Raw genomic sequence first — 25,000 nt, 5'->3', positions numbered from 1 at the left:
CTCTCCTCATAGTACCAGTTGTAGGCTGATTGACATGCGATTAGAATGGTCAAATAATAAGCAAATACATATAGCTGTAACAAGGGTTATTTTCGAGTGTAGATGGATAGAAGTTTAAAGACCTTCTACAGATGTGAACGTGTTTGTGAGCGATGCCAGAAGTTACTGCACTATTTTTTCCTTATTTAAGAGCGTGCGAAACGATTTGATAATCGTTTTTTGTGATACGGTCAGGGTGAAAAGTTGGACGCTCCGGGGTTCAAAAGTTGTCGGCCATGTTATGTGAACATATGTCTTGTCTGTATATATGTATGTGTGTACGTGTGGGTGTCTGTATGTTTTATTGTGTTGGTGAGTTGGTTTTCACTCGTTGGTGACAATTGTTCTGTTATTCTTATTGCTCATTTCTCTCTCTCTCTCTCTCTCTCTCTCTCTCTCTCTCTCTCTCTCTCTCTCTCTCTCTCTCTCTCTCTCTCTCTCTCTCTCTCTCTCTCTCTCTCTCTCTCTTTTGTCAACTTTCTTCTCGTTTTCTTCACCGTCAGCATCTGCCCTATTCGTTTAAAGAGCTGAACTGATTAGGGATAATGCCAGTAACGATGACGTGGATAATTCGATCCGTAAACCGTTCGTGATGTTAACGAAGGCATTGGTATTCTGAAGGATATTCCGATTAGGGTGATAATGATATCCCCGGCTCCCCGATAGAGAGTTGATAGGGAGATCATTGAGTGTGAGATAAGGGGTGAATCTGTGGCTTTGAGATAGGTAGCCGTCACAGCCGCTTGACGAGCTCACCGTGCGTCGCTCGTCCCACGCTCTCGGTGGTTATGGAAGAACACCGACGGGGAGATAGGTGTGGAGGGAGAGACGATGAGGTTGGCGGAGAGTGGGAAGGAAGAGATCTGGAAAGGAAAGAGGAAAGGAAGAGCGTATGATGAAAACAAAGAGGAGCAAGTCTAGTCAGAAGTAAAATATATATATATATTAATTGTGGAAGAATGGAAACAGAGGTAGGAAAGAGAAGGAGAAAGAAATATAAAAAGAAAGAGATAGGGAGAGAAAGACGGCAAAGGAGGGGACGATGGCGAGGTTGAAGAAGGGCGAGAGGGGGAAGACGGAGGAGAAGAGGGAAAGGGCGAGCTTGAGGAAGAGCGAGAGGAGAGAGAGGGAGGAGAAGGGGGAGAGGGAGAAGGTGAGGCTAGGGAAGAACGCGAAGGAGGAGAGGGAAAGATAAGGAAAGGGAGAGAGGGAGGGGGAGAGTGATAGGGCGAGGGCGAGGTAGAGAAAGAGCGAGTGGGGGGAAGGGAAGAAGGACAGGGAGAGGGTGAAGGCGAGATTGAGGAAGAGCGAGAAGGAGAGATAAGGAAAGTGAGAGAGGGGAGAGAGAAAATGCCTTAGTGCAGCACAGTTCTGATGATAAAAGCAACAGTTACAGTTACCGAATGTAGGGATAAAATGCAAGTTCTTGTGCTCTGTTGCCGTCGCTGCTCGGCCGAGGTAGATAAAACCTTTTTTTTATTTAAGGCGAGTTATTGACTGCAGGCATTTTACGAGGACGGATAAGGGGAGGCCAGCAAGTGTCCCCTTTTGTGTTCTGAATGGATTAAACGGTTATTTCTGTACTTTATTAGTGTCGTGGGTTTTAGTATCACAGTGTCCTCTCTCTCTCTCTCTCTCTCTCTCTCTCTCTCTCTCTCTCTCTCTCTCTCTCTCTCTCTCTCTCTCTCTCTCTCTCTCTCTCTCTCTCTCTGTGTGTGTGTGTGTGTGTGTGTGTGTGTGTGTGTGTGTGTGTGTGTGTGTGTGTGTGTGTGTGTGTGTGTGTGTTTATGTATGTATGTATGTATATATGTGTGTACGCGTGTGTTTATCTATGTATGTATGTATGTATGTATGTATGTGTGTGTGCGCGTGCTCGCGCCAGGTGTCCGCTGTGCCAGACGCCAGGGGGACGATTGAGGGAAAGATAAGGCAAGTGTTGTTTTAGATGCCCTCGTTCCCTCTCGTCCCACGGGGGAATCGGAGAGGGATGCTCTCTCTCTCTCTCTCTCTCTCTCTCTCTCTCTCTCTCTCTCTCTCTCTCTCTCTCTCTCTCTCTCTCTCTCTCTCTCTCTCTCTCTCTCTCTCTTTCTCTCTCTCTCTCTCTCTCAGTCTTCTCTCTCTCCCCCTCTCTCTCTCTCTCTCTCTTCTCTCCTCTCTCTCCTCTTTCTCTCTCTTTCTTCTCCTCTCTCTCTCTCTCTCTCTCTCTCTCTCTCTTTCTCTCTCTTTCTTCTCTTCTCTCTCTCTCTTTCTCTTCTCTTCTCTCTCTCTCTTTCTTTTTCTTTCTCTCTCTCTTTTTCTCTTCTCTCTTCTCTCTCTCTCTCTCTCTTTCTCCCTCTTCTCTCTCTTCTCTCTCTCTCTCTCTCTCTCTTCTCTCTCTCCTCTCTCTCTCTCTCTCTCTCTCTCTCTCTCTCTCTCTCTCTCTCTCTCTCTCTCTCTCTCTCTCTCTCTCTCTCTCTCTCTCTCTCTCTCTCTCTATCTCTATCTCTCTATCTCTCTATCTCTCTATCTCTCTATCTCTCTATCTCTCTATCTCTCTATCTCTCTATCTCTCTCTCGCTCTCTCGCTCTCTCGCTCTCTCGCTCTCTCGCTCTCTCGCTCTCTCGCTCTCTCGCTCTCTCGCTCTCTCGCTCTCTCTCTCTCTCTCTCTCTCGCTCTCTCTCAAGCTCTCTCTCATCGCCATATTCCCTCTCTCTTTCAATTTATCTCCTGTTCCCAGTCTCTACCCCTCCCTCCGACCCCTTCCTCCCTCCAACGCCCTTCCTCTACCCCTTCCCCTCTCCCTCCGCCCCTTCCCCTATCTTCGTCCCTCCCTCGCTCTTGCTGTGTTTACATGAGAACGGGGCATTTTTCAGCGGGGTTTCTCTTTGTATGGAGGGGAGTTTGGGAAAGAGATTATGAAGGAAAGGGAGAAGCGGGGACAGGGAGGAGAAGGGGGTGAAGGAAAGAAGAAAGGAAAGGGTGAAGAAGAGGAACACGGGTGGGCGATCGCACATTCAGCGATCGGCCTGTAAGAAGAAAGGGTAAATAAAAGATCGAAAGGGAGGAGGGAGGAGGAGGAGGAGAACATGAACTATAGCTACAATCACAACTACTACTATAACCGCAACTACAACTACAGGGGAAAAGAAGAAGTTGCAGCAGCAGAGAATGAGAAGTGGAACGGGGAAGGCACTTGTTATGTCATGATAGGTGTTGACGAGGGTGATGGAAGCATCATGGTGGCCAGGGCGTTTATTGCGAGTGTTGCACGGAGAAGGAGGGAGGCTACTAGCTGGCGTGCACGCGGTTGCTTTGTTTTTTATCCTTTCCTTGTTGTTGCTTAGGGCGAGAGGGAGGGAGGGAGGGAGGGAGGAGGGAGGGAGGGAGGGAGGGAGGGAGGGAGGGAGGGAGGGAGGGAGGGGGGGGAGGGAGGGAAGGAGGGAGGGAGGGAGGGAGAAAGGTAGGAACGTGAGAAGCGAGGTAGGCAGATAGGTATGTAGGTGTGCTTGTTTGTATTTACGTGTTTCTTTGTGATTCGACTATTTATTATTTTATTTGCTTTGTCATTTAGTGTCATTATTGATGCATTTCTTGTCTTCTTGCTTTGCGGAGTTATTTTTTATATCCATCCTTTCATTCCTATATATTTTTATGGCAAAGCAAACGTAGGACAGATATGTTACAAGCAGGAAAAATCCCGCCATTGCCATCTCACGCTTCTTTGCAGCTTGGTTTTGTTTCTTTATGTGTGTGAGGATTGTATTTGTTTTGTTCTTGTTTCCTTGTTGATTATTTGTTGTTTTTTGTATTTTTTCTTACGTTTTTGATATCTTAATGTTGTCTGATTGTGCGAAAACAAAACAAGAGCGCAAACAGGCTAACATTGGTGATGAATTCTCCGACAGCAAAAGTAAAATCAACAATGGCAGAAAAAAGCGTTGGTACGTGTCGCCATCGGGGGAAAAAACAGCAGAGACGTGACCCGGGTTGAGGGAAGGAAGGGGGTGAGTAGATGGTGCATAGATCGATGGAAGTAGATAAGTAGATAAGGCTACGTTTTGCTTCGGCGTTTAATGGGCAGTTTTAACAGGAACACTGATGGAAGGGAGAGGGAGAGAGGGAGGGGAAGGAGTATGGGGGGAAGAGAGGGTGGGAAGGAGGGAAGGGGTAGATTAGCTTGTTGATAGCGGCACTTGTACTGTTGATGGTGACGGGAATGACAGTAGTAATGCTAATTATGGTAATAAGGTCTTTAGCGACTGGTCGTAAATTGTCGTCGGGTGCTTGGGTGGGCGGGGGTGGGGCTGGGTGGTGTCTGCTCCTTTTTTATGGAAATAATTCATGAAGAAGTGTGCGTATGTGTCAAGGGAGGGGAGGGGTTGAGTGAATGGGCGAGTGCGTGGGAGGGGGGGGGGCAGTTGACGGGTGTGTGTTTGTTTTGTGACAGAGGAGAGTGAATATGCTAACACAAGTTTCATTTGGTGTAGCGTGCATGCGTGTGCATGTGTAGATGTATGGGTATGGATGTTGGCATGCACATGAGTATGTATGTATGCCTACGTGTGTATGCATAGCTACGTGTTTGGGAAAGGAAAGGAGATGGAGAAAGGGGAAATGAAGGTGGAAACATGCAATAAAGAGAGATAGATAGAGAAAGATAAAGAAAGAAAGGAAGGTAGAAGGGGAGACTCCTCCATTAACACACCGATTTCCGTAGGCACAATTACCATACGTTTTCTCCGCTATTTGCACTGATAATCGGGTCAGCATTCCGTAGCCCGTTCTATGATTCGCTGGCCGGGGATAATGGGCCGCGCCGTAATGCAAAAGAGAAATGAAATTGAGGGCTGGCATCTTAGGTTTAATGAAAATAATACCGTTTGCGCAAGTGTTCATTATGCTGAACATACTATATTATCATGGGAATGAACGCTTGAAGAACAGATTGTCGTAAATTGAACCTCCGTCTTCGCCGCCGTAATGGGCAGTTTATGGTGATGAAGACAGGGAAGAAGAAGGGGAGAGGTTAAGGAAGAAGAGGAGGAGGAGGTAGATGAGGTAGAAGAGGAGGAGGAGGAGGAGGAGGAAGAGGAAGATGTGATGGTGGTGATGGTGGTAGAAGAGGAAGCTGATGAGGAGGGGAAGAAAGAATGTGGAAAGGATGAGGCAGGGAAGAAAGGAGTAACGAAAACATCTTTGAAAAGCAGAGGAAAATGTGAAGAAAACGAAAAGAAGGCAAGAGTAGTGACAGTGAAGTTAAGCAAGAAAGAAAAAAAGAAAAGAAAACTATTAGAGTGAGAGAGACAAAAAAATCAAGAGAGAGAGAGAGAGAGAGAGAGAGAGAGAGAGAGAGAGAGAGAGAGAGAGAGAGAGAGAGAGAATAAACATGAGGGAAAAGATTAAAGAGATAGGATAAAATAGGGCCGTAAGTAAGAAGGAAAAAAAGACGAGAGAAGAGAAAAAGACAAAAAAAAAAGAAAAAAAGACTAAAGATTAAAGAGATGAGATAGACTATCTCAGTCTATCCCGCGCGGGCTGACGGATTGTGGCAGGGATGTGAATGGGCGTCGGAACTCCGCCTTTGTGGGCGTGGAGAATGGATGGGCGAAAGGAGGGGGAGGGAGGAGAGGGGTTGATGAAGAGCAGGGGGATGGGGGGAGGGGGAGGAATGAATTGATAGCCGGTTTTTGTGGTCTGTATGGTGATGCTGATGGTGGTAGGGATGATGTTGATATGGACCTTTTTTTAGTGGTGATGATGAACATTTTCTTTTAGGTTTAAGGAGTAGCGGTAGTGAAAGTAAGATTATGATGATCATCATCACCCATCCATCCATCCATCTGTCGTTCTATTTTGCTTGCACTGTTGTAACAATTCAAGCTTTGCTATTCACCCCTCTCCCCTCCTCCTCTCTTTTCTCCCCTTCTCCATCTCCATTTTTCCTCCCCCCTCTTCCCTCCCTTTTCTCCTCTCTTCCTTCTCCCGTCCCCACCCTTCTCACCCCACTCCCCTCACACCCACCCCCACTTCCTCACCCCTCCACCCACTCCCCTCACCTCTCCACCCACTTCCCTCACCTCTCCACCCACTTCCCTCACCCCTCCAGCCACTCCCCTCACCCCTCCAACCACTCCCCTCACCCCTCCAACCACTCCCCTCACCCCTCCAACCACTCCCCTCACCCCTCCACCCACTCCCCTCACCCCTCCACCCACTCCCCTCACCCCTCCACCCACTCCCCTCACCCCTCCACCCACTCCCCTCACCTCTCCACCCACTCCCCTCACCCCTTCACCCACTCCCCTCACCCCTCCACCCACTCCCCTCGCCGCCGACCTTTCAAATGCGATCAACATTTCAGCCGCGCATAAAATCTGGAGTTGTATTCCCCTTGACATTTTATTTTATTTTATTTCTCATTCTTTCTCTTTCTGCTTTTCTTTTTTTATTTATTGTTATTTTTTTTATACTTTCACCAATATTGCGAATAATTAGAGTAAACAGTTGAGGTTAAGGGAGGAGAGGAAAGGATGGAATGAGAGAATGAAGAAACGAAGGAATTGAATGAGGGCGGGTGGATTAGTATGGGTTTTTAGGGCGGAATGTGGACGGGTATGAATGGAGGTCAAAAGAAAAAAGAATAAAGAGCATAGAGAGAAGGATAATGACAGTGGCGAGACATAGTAATAGGGGTGTAAGTGTGATTCGAGCACACGCACTGCATCAGCGATTATTTCGATGATGATTCTCGTCAACGGAATCGCGCGCGTTCTTGCCGATCTGTGCACACGGTCGGACATCCCCGTCGTCGCGGCCAGTGACAGACGCACAGATACATTCCTTGTGACAGCAGTGGCATTCCTGCGTCTCCGCTGTTTGTTGTTTACTTCTTGCATAACAGCCTGTGGTAAGCAGAGGAGAAACTGGGAGACAACTGAAGAGCGCTTGCCCTGCTCTATGACCTCAGTCAAAAGACGGAGACAGAGATGGAGAGACATCCATATTTTTCTTACAAAAATAAAATATTCATGATATATCAGTGTGTTCAATAGAGAGACTGGCAGATAGATAAGACAATTAAACAAATAGACAAGCAGACACAGACACACACGTACACGTACACTCACACTCACACACACGCACACGCACACGCACACGCACACGCACACGCACACGCACACGCACACCCATACGCACACATATAGTGGGAGTGAGAGAGAGTGATTGTGATTGTGAGAGTGGGGGTGAGAGAGCGAGTAGGAGTAAGTGCGTGGGCGCACACACATGTGCATGCGTGTTTTATTATTCATATTTAACTTTGTCTTACGCAGTTCTCTTTGATGCAGATGTTATTATTTCACTTTGCCTTTTGTTAATTGACTTTGAAGTTTATATTCACTACTGCTAGTGTTTATTCCCATTATTCGCCATTATAATTAGAGCGCCGTTAGCCAATCAGAGTGAAATATGGGCAATTTGCTGTTACGTGGTTCTGAGTGTAGGTGTGAGCGTGGGTGTATATTTAGAGATATAGATAGATAGATACATATGTATATGTATATGTACATGTACATGTATGAATATATATACATATATATATATATATATATATATATATACATATATGTATACATATATTTATATATGTATATATATATACATATATGTATATATATGTATATGTATGTATATAAATATATGTATGTATATATATATGTATATGTATATATGTATGTATATATATATATATATATATATATATTATATATGTATGTGCGTTTGTATGTGTGTGTCTGTGTGTCTGTATGTCTGTATCTATCTGTGTCTGTGTATATGTATGTATGTATGTATATATATATATATATATATATATATATATATATATATATATATATATATATATATATGTGTGTGTGTGTGTGTGTGTGTCTGTGTTTGTGTGTGTGTGTGTCTGTGTTTGTGTGTGTGTGTGTCTGTGTTTGTGTATGTGTGTGTCTGTGTTTGTGTGTGTGTGTATATGTGTGTGTATATGTGTGTTTGTGTATGTGTGTATGTGTTTATGTATGTATGTATGTATGTATGTATGTATGTATGTATGTGTATATATGTTTCTATGTATATGTATATGTATATGTATATATATATGTATATATATATGTATATATATATATGTATATGTATATGTATATGTATATATATGTATATATATATATATATGTATATATACACTGTATGTATGTATGTGTATATGTATGTATGTATATATGTATATATATAGAGATAGATAGATAGATATAATGTATGTATGTGTATATATATATATATGTATGTATGTGTATATATGTGTATATATATATATATGTTTGTATATATATATATGTGTATATATATATATATGTATGTATGTGTATATATGTGTATATATTTATGTAATTATATGTGTGTATGTATGTATGTATGTATAGTTGGATGCATATATTATATATATGTATATTTTTACATATATGTTTATATATACATATATACATATATGTTTTATGTATATATATATATATATACATATATGTTTATATGTATATATATACATATATATACATATATACATACATGCACACACACACACACACACACACACACACACACACACACACACACACACACACACACACACACACACACACACACACACACACACACACACACACACATATATATATATATATATATATTTATATATATTTATATATTTATATATATATATATATTTATATATATTTGTATATTTATATATTTATATAGATATAGATATAGATATATGTATGTAAATATATATATAAATTTATTTATTTATATATTTATATATTTATATATTTATATATATTTATATATTTATATATTTATATATTTATATATTTATATATTTATATATTTATATATTTATATATTTATATATTCATATAGTTATATGATATGAATATGAATACAAATACAAAAATACATGTATGCAAATATACATATGTATAATGTGTGTGCGTGTGCGTGTAAATGTCTCTATAAATGTATATATGTATGTAATGTATGCCATGGGCACGGTCATAAGGATGTATATTATTATGTGTATGTATATCGATGTTAAGATTGTTTTCCCCCTAAGAGTCACTGGTCGTCGGTTAGATTCCTCAGATGGCCAAGATCTCAGGCTAAGGATATCTTATCCGTCGATTAGATTACGGAGTTAATTTCGGTTCATGATAAATATAAACAATATTTTTTTAGGTAACATCACGTGAATCATTTTGGGGTTGCTATTTCGGGATTAATTATCATTATTTTGAATTGCCAGATGGTTGGTTGGTTGGTTCATTGATCGCTGGGGCCTTGGCCGTTATGCTTTCAGAGGTTGGCGCGTTTATTGATGTTTTATTGCCTTCTGCCTTGCTTGCAATTATGGTTGGTTGGTGTTTTTTCTGCTTTACGGTTGTTGTTTTTTGTTTGTTTGTTTGTTTGTTCTAACTCTGGGTTTTATTAGGATTACTGTTATTGAATAGTATTACTGTTATTACTGCATCACTTTAATAACTATTACTATCGTTACCATTACCATCATTACCATCATTGCCATCACTAGCATCAGCACCGCCACCTTCACAATCATCATCACCACCATAATTTCTGCCTTAAATACCCAATAATGAAAACATTTTCTCTCTTTGCAGGTGAGTGTCTCCGTCAGTCGAAGACAAACCCGAGGCATCTCCTAGCATGCCGCTTTCCGAGGCAGATTTGACCGCCTGAGAATTGCTTGCAGTGCTGGTGTGAGGGTAGGTGAGGAGGGTAGGGGGGGGTACGCTGTCACAAGCGCTTGCATTCAGTCACGTGGATAAGCACGACAACATTTTTATTTATTTGTTATTATTTTTGTTGTTGTTTATGTATCGGTATATTTGAATGGTGTATTTTTTCAAGTGTGTGTGTGTCTTTCTGTCTGTCTGTCTGTCTGTCTGTCTGTCTGTCTGTCTGTCTCTGCGTTTCTTAGTGTGTCTGTGTTTTTGTCTGTCACTCTGTGATGTCTTTGGAACGTAGTTTTATTGTCCAATATAGAGCAGAGAAGAAGAGGGGGCGGAAGGTGGAGGGCGTGTTTGCTGCAACGCGCCGGTGGTCTGGCGGTTTTGATGGCCGGGGTTGGTGAGGGAAAGGGGTTGGAAAGGGGTTGGCGGGGGTTAAGGGGGACAGGGGGGGGCAAGGGGACGCTGCATTTGCCTGAGATGAATGGGGAATTGCTACTTGTGTTCGCATATTTGCAGTAGTTGTGCGCGCACTCTCACGCATATCACACACATATGACACGCATACGTACAATCGTACAGTCTCCAACACATACCTACACATGTACACCCAGCCATGCAGTGCATACCCTGCCGCCGTTCAAAGTATCATGAATCCCGCACGGACGATGGACAGCCGTAGAAGTGTTTCCATCCAACCTTAGCATCTCCAACACAACAACTTGCAACCCCCGACGTTTTACGGAATGAATTTGATAACGTTCAGGCAAAGGTTAAGAAGCTCCGGCCGACCGAACAGCGATGATCTATTCGCAGGTGATTTTTACACTCGCCGGAGAAGGCTTGCGAGTGTGAGTGTATTTACTCAGTTGGGTCGAGGCTCGTTCGGCGGCGCGGTGGGTTGGGCGCTGGCTGTGATCGCGCGGTCATGGTGAAGAGGTCCCGGGGTTGGATTTTAGCAAAAGAAGGGGGCGAAAGAGGGGGGAGAGATTGGGGGTGATTAGGAAGGTGTGTGTGTGTGTGTGGGGGGGTTGTTGAGATTGGCTGACGTTTGTTTTCTGTTGTTGTGGATCATGTTTGTTGTTGTTGTTGTTCTTCTTCTTCTTCTTCTCCTTCTTCTTCTTCTTCTTCTTCCTTCTTCGGTTTCTTCTTAGTCTTCGTATTCTGCGTCTTCTTCGTCTTCTTCTTATGATGATGATAATGACAATGTCGATAACTACGACGATAACACGTGGCGGTGGTAGTTATGGCAGTGATGAATTTTTCGTGTATTTACATTGCGCTTCTTTTTAGTGAAAAAATGTCAAGAGAATTGGGAGAACTATTTGCTTATCTCCTCCGATAGATAGAACCAGGGGACGGAATTTAGTGGATAAACAGAATGAATGAATGAAGGAACGGGAACAGCGTAAGAAGTTTCGTCGCGATTATTGATTTGCATTGATTTCTGCAGGAATATTCAACTTCGGGATGGAATAGAACCGGTAGTCTGTTTATATGGCGAATGAGGAGTAGATGTATGGTGAGCGATCAAAGACACTGACATACTTCTGTTGATAGTTTGATAACATACATGCATGCATACATACATACATACATACATACATACATACATACATACATACATACATACATACATACATGCATGTATACTTACACACATGCATGCATATTTACATGTATGTATTGTTACATACATACATACATGTATACTAATATACATATATTAATAGATAGATGAATAGATACACAAATGCATACTAATACACAAACACACACCACACAGTGCGCACCCGTACACAGCGGAAGTGCATACCACACACACACACACACACACACACACACACACACACACACACACACACACACACACACACACACACACACACACACACACACACACACACACACACACAACACACATACACACACACACACACACACACACACACACACACACACAACACACACACACACACAACACACACACACACACACACACACACACACACACACACACACACACACACACACATACACACACACACACACACACACTCACACACACACACACACACACACACACACACACACACACACACACACACACACACACACACACACACACACACACACACACACACACACACACACACACACACACACACGCGCACACACACACACACACCACACACACACGTACATCACACACACACACACACGCGTACACGCACGCGCACCACACACATATACATACATACACACATACATGTACACACACACACACACACACACACACACACACACACACACACACACACACACACACACACACACACACACACACACACACACACACACACACGCGCACGCGCGTACACACACACGTACATACACGCGTACACACACGTACATACACGCGTACACACACACGTACATACACGCGTACACACACACACACGTACATACACGCGTACACACACACACACACGTACAGACACACACACGTACACACGTACAAACATTCATCACCGCTGCACATTGACTCAGCGTTCGGTAGTTAGCGCCGCTTAAAATCGTTCCGAATGATAATGGCGTGGACATGGAATTTTGGGCGATGATGCATGAGGCGTGATACTGGCGGCGGGACGTGTGTAAATACCCGCGACACCTGTGCGTGATTGCGTGCGGTTCGGGAGGGCTCGCGTGCTCAGACAGGCGTGTGTATCCGTGAACACATGGCCCATTACCCATAAACCTAACGCACCCATAGACAGACCGACAAATATCCATACTCACACCCTCACCCTCACTCACGCCCACACCCATACCCCATACCCCATACCCCATACCCCATACCCCATACCCCATACCCCATACCCCATACCCCATACCCACACCCACACCCATACCCACACCTATACCCTTACCTATACTCATACCTATTAGAGAGAAAGAGAGATATATAGAAACAAAGATAGAAATAGAGAGAGAGAGATAGAGATAGAGACAGAGATATAGAGATAGAAACAGAAAGAGATAGAGATAGAAATAGAAAGAGATAGAGATAGAAACAGAAAGAGATAGAGATAGAAACAGAAAGAGATAGAGATAGAAACAGAAAGAGATAGAGATAGAAACAGAAAGAGATAGAGATAGAAACAGAAAGAGATAGAGATAGAAACAGAAAGAGATAGAGATAGAAACAGAAAGAGATAGTGATAGAAACAGAAAGAGATGGTGATAGAAACACACACACACACAGAGAGAGAGAGAGAGAGAGAGAGAGAGAGAGAGAGAGAGAGAGAGAGAGAGAGAGAGAGAGAGAGAGAGAGAGAGAGAGAGAGAGAGAGAGGAGAGAGAGGGAATGCACAAAGAAACGCACGCACACGCACGCACACACTCACCAAATTACCCCCAAGCCACACACACGGCAACCCGAGCAAACAAACACCATTAAAGAAATTAGAACGAACTGATCAGGAATTTCCTACTTTTTGTGTGGCTTCGTCAGGCACGATTTTTTCATGACCAGGAAAGAGTGAATAATGCATGACTCAGGGGGAGGGAAGAGGAGAGATCATTGGGGGATGGGGGGGGGGGTAGGTATGTAGGAGTTGAATGTAGGGGGTTGGGGGGTGTAAACGGTGGGGGGATGGTGGGGGGAAGGATAAGCTTATAAGGATTATTAAGAGGATGGAAGTTGAGGATTGGGATGGAGGGATTACATGGGGGGGGTCGTTTAGGATGAGGATGGGGGTGTGGTGTGGTGTGGGGTAGGGCGGGGTGGGGTGGAGTGACAGTTATCAGGTGTCTTGGGGTTGGTTGTATGAATGCAATGCCCAGTCATGTTATGCAGTTGGTGAATGTCATGCGTGTGAGGCTGGTTATTGGAACAGTGATTATGTTTCTGTTTACTCGTATGAAGTATCCATTGGTCTATTTGTTCGTTTTGCTTGTTTATTTTTGCTGTTCATATGCTTATTTATTCGTAACTGTGATCATGTGATTATTGACTCATGAGAAGTGCAATTGCAAAAGGGACTGTGGACGCCATGGTGGAGCGTTGCCCTTCAACGGCATAGAGAACGTTGAAAATTTGTGAGCATCGGGATATTGAATGCATGACAAAGGAGTCGTTTTTTTTGCTGTCGGTTCATTTGTTCGGTGACGTAATGTTGTTCTCGCTCTTGCGCTAGTGTAATTGTACGTGTGTGTTCCTGTCGTTCTTGCGTGACACTTCATGTGTACGCGGGGAAATGTAGGCGGCAGGGAAAGCCTTGTGTACCATAATACAAAGTTTGTTTCACTTAATCGTGCATGAGGGAAAAATCCGTCGCATGGATCATGTGAAAGAAATAAAATAACGGTAAAGGAAAAAGAGAACAGGAAATGAAAAATTGAAAGACAGAAAGAAACAAGCTAGCTTCGATCTGTATTCCTTCGATTCCACGACCATGCAGCCGTCCAAGAATACGCTCATTGTAAGTCACGGGCGAGATACGAGTGCATGGCAGATTAAATGTAGGGTAGCCGGTGCATGGTAGGAGGAGGGATGCTTTCCAATCTGTGCATGGTAATGTGGGGAAGGGCTAGGGAGGGGGGAGGGGGTTAAACCACGAGGGGAAGAAGGAAGTGGGGGAAAGGGGGGACGCCCGGACAGGTCGCTCTCGGTTGGCAGGACAGGTGTCATGGGCGACCACGCAGTCTAAGCTCTGGCCTTGACTCGTGGCCGCCAGCAAGGTCACCCAAGCAGCCTCTCTGACGGAGGGGCAGGGGCGGGGGTAGGGTAGAGGGGGCAGGGTAAAGGGAGGATGAAGGTGGAGGTGAAGGCGAAGGCGGAAGAGAAGTTGATAAGGAGGAGGAGGAAGATGGGATGAAAGAAAGAGAAAATGAGGTAGAGGTGGGGGTGAAGGAGACAATGAAGTTGAAAGGGAAGTTAAATGCGGAGTGGAGGAGGTAAAGGTGATGGAGAAGGAAGGATAGGGGGTGAGATGAATGGAAGAGAAAGGTAAAGAACAACAACAAAGAGGGTGTTGATGAATGTAGAGGTAGGGGGATGTGAAGATGGAGGAAGTGAAAGTTGATAAAGAGGAGGATGAGAGGAAGGGAAGATAAAAAGACAGAAAGAGGAAGTAGATAAACATGGGGGTGGAAGTGGGGGTAGATATAGATGTAAATATATATATATATATATATATATATATATATATATATATATATATAAATATGTGTGTATGTATATATATATATATATGTATGTATGTATGTATGTATGTATGTATGTATGTATGTATATATAGTATATATATATATATAATATATATGTATGTATGTATGTATGTATATATATATATATATATATATATATATATATATATATATATATATATATATATATATATATATATAAGACATGGAAGAACAACGACGGAGAAAAGGTATTCAAGTGAAGAAAAAAGACAAGGGTAATAGTAAATGACGAAGGACACAAAAACACGAAAGAGGAGAGGACGGGGGAAGGAGAACCTAAGAGAAATCAAAGATGCTCGTTAAGGGGCTACAGAATGACGTGCTCCGATGAGACGAGGTGTGGCTCTCTCGCTCTCGGGTGTTGCTCGGGTGACAGGGGGTCGGGCGATTGATCGGGGGGGGGGGGGGTATGAGGGAATAGGGATAGGGAGAAATAATGAGAGTGAGGGTAAGAGTGATAGTGAGGGGGAAGGGGTAGAGGGGTTGATGAGAAATTAGAAGAAAGGGAAGGGTGGGTGGGGGAGGGAGAGAAAGAGGGAAGCAAACAAGCAAGCAAGGGAGGGAGTAAGTAAATAGGTAAGTAAGTAAGTAAGGAAGGAAGGAAGGTGATTGATCCTTCTCTTAATTAAGAACCGTGTGGATGTTTTTTTTTAATGAAGATAATGAGGGGACACGGAGGGGAGAGATTCTTCGGAAGTAGGAGAATGCAGGGATAACGAGAACAAAAGATGAAGGAAGTAAAAAAATGAGATTGAAAAAAGAGGGAGTGGAAAGTCAACAGAGAAAATAGAACGAAGGGAGTACAGTGTGGGGAGAGAGAAGGAAGGAGAAAGAGAGGGAGAGGGAGAAGAAAGCGAAAGAGAAAGAAGTTAACAGAGGAGACGAGACGAGACAGAAATGGCGAGGGCTGACGAGATGGGAGAGAGGGAAGATGTGCCACCCTTTTTAGGAGGATGAAACGGGCTCTGTCCTCGCAGGGGACGTGTGGGATGGAGACAGGAAGTGATACGTGAAATTTTTGCGCCAAGGGTCGTGACCTCATCACTCTTCTCTTCTCTGTAACCCCGTGTCCCCCCTCCCCCCATTTTCCACTGTTTCCTCCTCCTCCATCGTGTTTTCTTCATCTTCCTCCTCCTCCTCCTCCTCCTTCTCCTCCTCCTCCTCCTCCTCCTCCTCCTCCTCCTCCTCCTCCTCCTCCTCCTCCTCCTCTCTTCCTCCTCCTCCTCCTCCTCCTCTTCCCCCTCCTCCTCCTCCTCCTCCTCCTCCTCCTCCTCCTCCTCTCCTCACCTCCTCTACCCCCCTCCCTCCTCCTCACACCTCCTCCCTCCTCCTCCTCCTCCTCCTCCTCCTCCTCCTCCTCCTCCTCCTCCTCCTCCTCCTCCTCCCCCCTCCTCTTCCTCACCCCGTCCTCCTCGTCGCCATGTCTTCTCGCTTACCAACCCTCCCAAGAGAACTCCCATCTCTCGAATTCTGGCCGTTTCTTGTTGCTCGTCACTGGCTGTGTTGACTTGTCCTTGCGCCTTTGCAACTCTCTCCTGATTATAACCTAGGGAATGGCAGCCGACGTGAAGATTATGGCATTGTTGACAACGATAAGGAAATGATGATTAATGCTAATAAAAAATGTGACTTATTGTTTTATGGCAATTCCTTTTGTACCTTGGTGGGTGGGGAGGGGGAGAGGGAGAGGAAGGGGGGGAGGGGGAGGGGGGAGGGAATAGGAATAGGAATGAAAATGGGAATAGGAAGGGGAGTAGGAGTAGGAGTGGAAGAAGGAGAGGGAGAGGGAGTGGGAGTGGGAGTGGGAGTGGGAGTGGGAGTGGGAGTGGGAGTGGGAGTGGGAGTGGGAGTGGGAGTGGGAGTGGGAGTGGGAATGTGAGGGGCAGTGTGTACCGTGGGATAAGGGACATGGGAGCCGTCGCGATCGTTACACAACATTGTGGGTTTTTTTTCTCCCTCTTCGCGCACGTAATCTGTTTATTCGGTTTGTTACGCAACCTGCGTCGAACCATCGATGTGATTGAGGAGTGTGTTTAACATCGCACGACTTACGGAAGCAGGTCACGGTTCCGATACAGGGTCGCCCCTCCGCCTCGATTTCCTTTCGCTGGGTGTGTGTGTGATTGAAGGATATGTCACTGTGTCCCCGTATTCATATCCATATCCATGTCCAGATATTTCTGTGGATGTCTGTTCGTTCGTATTTCCGTAGCCACATCGATAGTAAATAGATATGACTGTATTTCTTTATCTCGCTGTTGATATGTCAAGGTAAATATACGTAATTCTCTCTCTCTCTCTCTCTCTCTCTCTCTCTCTCTCTCTTTGTATGTGTATGTGTATGTGTATATATATGTTTATATATATATATATATAGATATTTACATATATATATATATATATATATATATATATATATATATAATGTATATGTATTTGTATCAAGCCTCGGACAACTGATTTAATATATTTCAAAACTGATATTGGGAAGCAGGGGTTGACATCGTTGGCAGACACAAATTGAGAGGAAGAGGGATATCATACAGTGGCAGGGAAGCTGAGGCAGACCAGCCAGCCAGTCTGCTAGCCCGTCTGCCTGCCCGCCTGCTTGTCTGCCTCCCTGCCTCCTTGCATACTTGCTTCCTTGCTTGCCTGCTTGCTAGTGTTAGGCCCGAGAGCGTGCGGGTACATTTTCTCAAGTTTAAATAACACTTCGATCCATCAAGTTACGTAACATAGAATTTTATCTGGCTCAGCTCTTATGTAATTCCCCCTCTTCTCTCTCCCTTCCTCTCTATCTCACTCCCTATCCCCCCTCTCTCTCCTCTCTCTCTCCTCTCTCTCTCTCCTTTCTCTCTCTCTCTCTCTCTCTCTCTCTCTCTCTCTCCCCCCCCCTCTCTCTCTCTCTCTCTCTCTCTCTCTCTCTTCTCTCCCTTTCCTCTCTCTCTCTCTCTCCCTTCTCTCTCTCTCTCTACTCCTCTTCTCTCCTCTCTCTTCCTCTCTCTCTCTCTCTCCCTCCCCTCCTCCTCCTCCCTCTCTCTCTATTTCTCTCTCTCTCTCTCCTCCGCTCTCTTCTCTCTCTTCTTCTCTCTCTCTCTCCTCTCTCTCCCCCTCTCTCTCTCTCCTCTCTCTCTCTCTCTTCTCTCTCTCTCTCTCTCTCTTCTCTCTCCTCTCTCTCTCTTCACTCTCCTCTCTCTCTCTCCTTCTCTCTCTCTCTCTCTCCCTCTCTTCTCTCTCTCTCCCCTCTCCTCTCTCTCTCTCTCTCTATCTCCTTCTTTCTCTCTCTCTCTCTCTCTCTCTCTCTCTCTCCTCTGTCTCCCCTCTCTCTCTTTCTCTCTCTCTCCCCTCCCCCCCTCTCTCTCTCTCTCCTCTCTCTTCTCTCTCCTCATCTCTCTCTCTCTTCCCCTCTCCTTCTCCCCTCTCTCCTCTCTCTCTCTCCTCTCTCTCTTCTCCTTTCTCTCTCTCTCTTTCCCCCTCTCCTTCTCCCTCTCCCCTCTCCCCTCTCCCTCTCCCTCTCCCTCTCCCTCTCCCTCTCCCTCTTCCTCTTCCAGTCCCTCCCTTCCTCCCTCTCCTCCCCTTAACTCTTGGTACAAGAAGAAGGAAAAGAAAAGAAGAAAGAAAAGAGGAAAGAAAAGAGGAGGATATAAGGGAAAGGGAGCGATACTTAGGAAGGTGGAAATAATAAAACTTGAATTAAGGCGAGAGAGTTTGAAAAATGAGAAGAGACGATAGAGCGAGCGGTAGGAGGAAGAGAGGGAATAAGAAAAGAAGAGAGGAGGAGAAGCGAGAAAAAAGATATAGAACCAGGAAGAAAGAGGGAATAAGAATGAGAAAAAGAGAATAAAAGAGGTGGTAGGTGGATAAGGTGGGTGTGGGGGGGTATATTAACGTCACTAATCAACTTCCAAGTGATTTCCAAATTAGACATTGACACGTATGTCCGGAATGCACGGTACTGACCTGCCCACGTCCAGAATGCATAACACTGACCCGCCCACGCCCAGAATGCATGACACTGACCCGCCCATGCTTGGTACAAGAAAAGAAAAGAAAAGAAGAAAGAAAAGAGGAAAAAGAAAAGAGGAGGAAAAAAGGAAATGACCGATACTTAGAAGGGAAATAAAAAACTTGAATTAAGGCGAGCGAGTTTGAAAATGAAGAGACGACGAAGCGAAGCGGTAGAGAAGAAGGCAATAAAAACGAAAGAGGAGAGAAGCGAGAAAAAAGATATATACCAGGAAGAAAGAGGGAATAAGAATGAGAAAAAGAAATAACAAGGTGTAGGTGGATAAGTGGGTGGGGGGGGTATATTAACGACACTAATCAACTTCCAAGTGATTTCCAAATTAGACATTGACACGTATGTCCGGAATGCACGGTACTGACCTGCCCACGTCCAGAATGCATGACACTGACCCGCCCACGCCCAGAATGCATGACACTGACCCGCCCATGCTCTTGTTTCAGCGCAATCGATCTGTTTCGCTTCATTCATCCCGGCTGAAATTTGAGTCGCGGGCCGGTGTCCGCCGTGCCACGCCGATTGCCCGCTCGCTGCGTCATGATACCCCCTGGCAGGTGGTGGTGCCAACGGGGTCCGCTCTGTGGCCCCGGGGATGGGGTGGGGGGGGAGGGGGTAGGCATTTTGTTCGCGTGGTGGAGGCGCTCCTTTTGAGGACACATCCCGTAGGCTTGTGCTGTATGTGAGAGTGAGTGTGAGTGCGTGTGAACATGCTTGCCTTGCACACTGTCATTTGTGCAATTCTTATGATCGCGAGTATCGTTCAGCGTATATACTAGGTTTTTGATGAGCCTCTCTCTCCGCTTATAAGGCGAAATGTGATCTGCCTCGCTTCTCTTCCCGCTGCCCTGAAATTGAGTCCCGTCTTCCCGTGCCACAGAACACGAGGGGGGAAAAAACGAGCATCTGGACAGTGAGATCCATTTAAAGGGATTTTGACAGCAATTTTAGACGATTCCCGTCACACCGCAAATACCCAGCTACTACCCCGCATTCGTAATAATCCTTATTTTGCTAAGAAAAACGCCGATTGCCCGCTTCGCTTGAAGCCTCTGATACCCGGAAGGCGGGTGGGCCAGCGGTCGCTCTGGTGGCCCGGGGGGTGGGGGTTGGTGGGGAGGGGGTAGGCATTTTGTTCGCTGGGAGGCGCCTCCTTTTTGAGTACACATCCCGTAGCTTGCTGTATAGAGTGAGTGTGATGGCTTGTATAATGCTTGCCTTGCACACTGTCATTTGTGCAATTCTTATGATCGCGAGTATCGTTCAGCGTTGTAATATCTTTTGTGTTTTGATGAGGCCTTACGGTCATCCCCTTTTAAGGCAAAATGTGATATGCCTCAGATTAACATGCTTTCCCGCGATGGCTTCCAGTGCGTCAGAACACGAGGGGGAAAAACGAGCAGCTGACGAGTGTGATCCATTTAAAGGGATTTCGTCCAGCATTTTAGACGATTCCCGACACACGCAAATACCCCCAGCTACTTACCCCGGGCCCCAAATTTTCGTAAGTAAATCCCTTTATTTTTCGAAGAACATAACGCCCTCATTAAGATTTCCCGCGTTCGTGATGATCCATTAATTTTGGGAAGAGAATTTTATTTATTGGCAGCGGGTGGCCAAGCGGGGTCGCTCTGGTGGCCCGGGGGATGGGGGTTGGTGGGGAGGGGGTAGGCATTTTGTTCGCGTGGTGGAGGCGCTCCTTTTGAGGACACATCCCGTAGGCTTGTGCTGTATGTGAGAGTGAGTGTGAGTGCGTGTGAACATGCTTGCCTTGCACACTGTCATTTGTGCAATTCCTTTGATCGCGAGTATCGATCAGCGTAGTAGTATCTTGGTGTTTTGATGAGGCCTTACGGTCATCCCCTTTTAAGGCAAAATGTGATATGCCTCAGATTAACATGCTTTCCCGCGATGGCTTCCAGTGCGTCAGAACACGAGGGGGGAAAAACGAGCAGCTGACGAGTGTGATCCATTTAAAGGGATTTCGTCCAGCATTTTAGACGATTCCCGACACACGCAAATACTCCAGCTTGGAGCTTTTTCCCCCGTCGAAAATAATCGTAGTGATCCCTTATTTTGGGAAGAGAATTTATTTATTCTTTGGAGCTTTTGTTTTCCCGCTGATAACCGCAAGCACCTAATTGCTTTCGAGAGGCAGGGGCTCGCCTCGTTAATGAAGGCAAGTAGCGTCGGCAGCTATGAGACCCTTTGCGAAGAAACCTCTCCCTAATTGCTTTCCCGAGGCAGGGCTCGCCTCGTTAATGAAAGCGAGAGTGACGTCGGCTCTATTAACTTTCCCCAGCTGGCTGCAGGTTTATGTCCCGGCGGAAGGCTTTTATTGACGAGGTGATTGCAGGTTGGGCGGCCGATCCACCCGTGTCTTGGACAAGAAGAAGAAAAGAAAAACGAAAGAAAAGAGGAAAGAAAAGAGAGGAGATAGAAGGGAAAGGGAGCGATACTTTAGAAGGTGGAAATTATAAAACTGGAAGTAAGGCTTAGAGTTTTGAAAAATGAGAGAACGACATGCGCGACGGAAGGAGGAAGAGAGGGAATAAGAAAAGAAATAGGAGAGTAGCGGAGAAAAAAGATATAGAACCAGGAAGAAAGAGGGAATAAGAATGAGAAAAAGAGAATAAAAGAGGTGGTAGGTGGATAAGGTGGGTGTGAGGGGGTATATTAACGTGACTAATCAACTCCAAGATGATTCCCAAATTTATACATTGTGAAAACACGTAATGTCCGGAATGCCGGTACTAGGCCCTGCCACACGCCATGCTTAACACGGGAGACCCGCCCAACGCCCAGAATGCTTGACTCTGACCGCCAAGAGCTCTTGGTTTCTACGCAATCGGGATCTGTGTTTTCGCTTCATTCATCCCGGCTGAAATCGTGGTTCGCGGGTCCGGTGGCCTCTCGCCGTCCACGACCGATGCACCGCTCGCTGCGGCGTTCTTGATACCCGGGGCAAGGCTGGTGGGTCCAAGCGGGGTCCTCTCTGGTGGCCCCGGGGGATGGGGGTTGTGGAGGGGGGTAGGCAGTGTGGTCGCGTGGTGAGGCGCACCTTGTTGTGAGGAAACATCCCGCGCTTGGCGGTATGTGATGTTGAGTGGTGAGTGCGTCGTGAAGCATGCTGCCTTGCACACTGTCATTTGTGCAATTCCTTTGATCGCGAGTATCGATCAGCGTAGTAGTATCTTGGTGTTTTGATGAGGCCTTACGGTCATCCCCTTTTAAGGCAAAATGTGATATGCCTCAGATTAACATGCTTTCCCGCGATGGCTTCCAGTGCGTCAGAACACGAGGGGGGAAAAACGAGCAGCTGAACGAGGTGACCATTGTTAGGGATGATCGTTCGTCCTGCAATTTTAGACATTCCCGTCTCGAATCTACGCAAATACTCCAGCTACTTACCCCGGCATTCGTAAGTAATCCCTTATTTTGCGAAGAAAACGCCTTCATTAGTTGAGCCTCTGTTTCCCCGCGTTCGTGAGTGATCCCTTATTTTGGGAAGAGAATTTATTTATTCTTTAGAGCTTTTTTTTTCCCTATTTTCCCGCGATAAGCCGCATGCAACCTAATTGCTTTCGAGAGCAGGGGATCGCCTCGGGTAATGCAGCGGGCGAGAGTGAGCGTTCGGCTGCTATTAGACGCTGTCTCACTCACGTTGGCCTGTGCCTGCCCTCATGGCCATGCGGCGGCAGGTTTATTTGGTTCGCCGGCGGAGCGTTTTATTGGCTGATGTGTGCGGTTGGGCGGAGAGCCGGCCCGGTTTCTCTGTGGACGATACTTCTTTGTTTTACTGGCGTGCGATTTTTGATAGTGTAGTATATGTAATAATAGATATAGATACATATATAACATAAATAATACAGATATTATTCATATTGATAGCATATATATATAAGTATATACTTTACAATAATATTTATATTATACAGATATATACGCAGATTTTGATAGTATATAGATATATATAGAGAGATAATATATATATAAATTTATGCCATATATACACATAGACACATATACACTTTGACTTATACATATAATGATACACATACACTTACACATGACATATACATATACAATATACATATACTTAGCAGTTACAATACATATACATATACATCGACATTTGACAAATACATATACATCATACATATACATATCATATATCATATACATACACATTACAAATTACACATACTCTCACATATAGTGTATACACACACACACACACACTCACACTCACACACACACACACACACATACAATACAACATATAATAGATATACATAGTTCAATACATATATTAATATAGATTTATAAATTTATATAGATATATATATATACTATATACAATATAACATTATACAGATACATAGACATAGACCTTATATGGAGTGCACTATATTATTCATTATATATACAGATATATATATATATACTTTACATATATCTACACACATCTATATGACATATAGATATACATATAGATATATAACATTATATCATATACATATACTTTACAGAAATATTGAGACATTATATATATATACAAATATATATCATATAATTCATAATGTAATATATATATACAGAGAGCAGAGATATTTATATAGATATATTGATAGATATAAGTGTGATATACATTCATAAATACTTATTTTATACATGGCACGACTACCCATTACATGCATGCATTCGGTGAGTGTGACGATGCTTGCTTTTTTTAACTTTTTTGCGAATTTTGATTTTTGTAGTAAATAATATATATTATATATAGATATTGTATAAATACAATTTTATATATATACATATAATACATATATATACCATATAAATATAACATAATACACATATACACATATACACATATACAATAAATATACAATACAAAACATAACATATACAGATACAATACACAAAACACATACACATTGCACATACACATACACATACACATTCACATACACATACACATATACATATACATATACATATACATATACATCCGCATATACTATACATATACATACATGTACATTACATGTACAATAACATAGAAATACATACCTATACATAACACATACACATACACATACACTACACATACACATACTCTTCACATAAACATACTCACACACACACAACTCACATTAATAGATTAGAAATAGATATATATATATTATATATATACTTAATATATAATACACACAACAACACACACACACACCCCACACACCCACACACAACACACACACACCACTCACTCACACACACACACATACATACATACGATACATAGCATAATATACATATACTTTACATATACCAGATTACATATACATATACATAACATGTATATACCATAATATATACATATAATATATATATTAAACAGATACCTATAGATAATACATTTCACACACGCACACGCAAACATGCATGCATACATACATACGATACGTACATACATACATACGTACTACGTCAACATACTACATACAATACTAACCTATTTATATTATAATATATGATATATATATAAAATATATATATAAGATATATATATATATATATACACACATATACATATAGAAAATACAATACATAAAACATACCATCACACTTACTTACATATAAAACTCATACAAATACATACACGCACACCAACACGCACACGCAATCGACACACACAGACACAACGACACAGCACACACACACATACACACACACACACACACACACACCACACACCACACACCACACACACACCACACACACACACACACACACACACACACACACACACACCATCACACAAACTCACCTCACACACAACTACAACTCACAACTCAAACTCACACTCACTACTCACACACATCCTAATATCCCTTATTTTGGGAAGAGAATTTATTT

At 43.8% G+C, this 25,000-nt stretch overlaps 1 protein-coding gene across 4 annotated transcripts in view; it reads left to right on the top strand.

Annotated features, from left to right (window-relative positions):
- egh (beta-1,4-mannosyltransferase egh) overlaps positions 1-25,000 on the top strand; it is a 176,805-nt gene that overhangs the window by 107,795 nt on the left and 44,010 nt on the right. The window contains exon 1 of one of the 4 annotated variants that reach the window (XM_086554008.1): positions 9,817-9,840. The exons of the other annotated variants lie outside the window; for them this stretch is intronic. The gene's annotated coding sequence lies outside the window, so the exon portion shown is untranslated. Of the gene's footprint in view, positions 1-9,816; positions 9,841-25,000 lie in introns of those variants that run through there. 4 annotated transcript variants of the gene reach the window in all.

Source organism: Penaeus japonicus, unplaced genomic scaffold, assembly GCF_977035675.1.
Source record: "Penaeus japonicus unplaced genomic scaffold, GWHDUDI00000001_assembly GWHDUDI00000029, whole genome shotgun sequence".
NCBI classification, from domain to species: Eukaryota; Metazoa; Arthropoda; class Malacostraca; order Decapoda; family Penaeidae; genus Penaeus; species Penaeus japonicus.
This window is presented reverse-complemented; position numbering and strand designations above follow the sequence as displayed.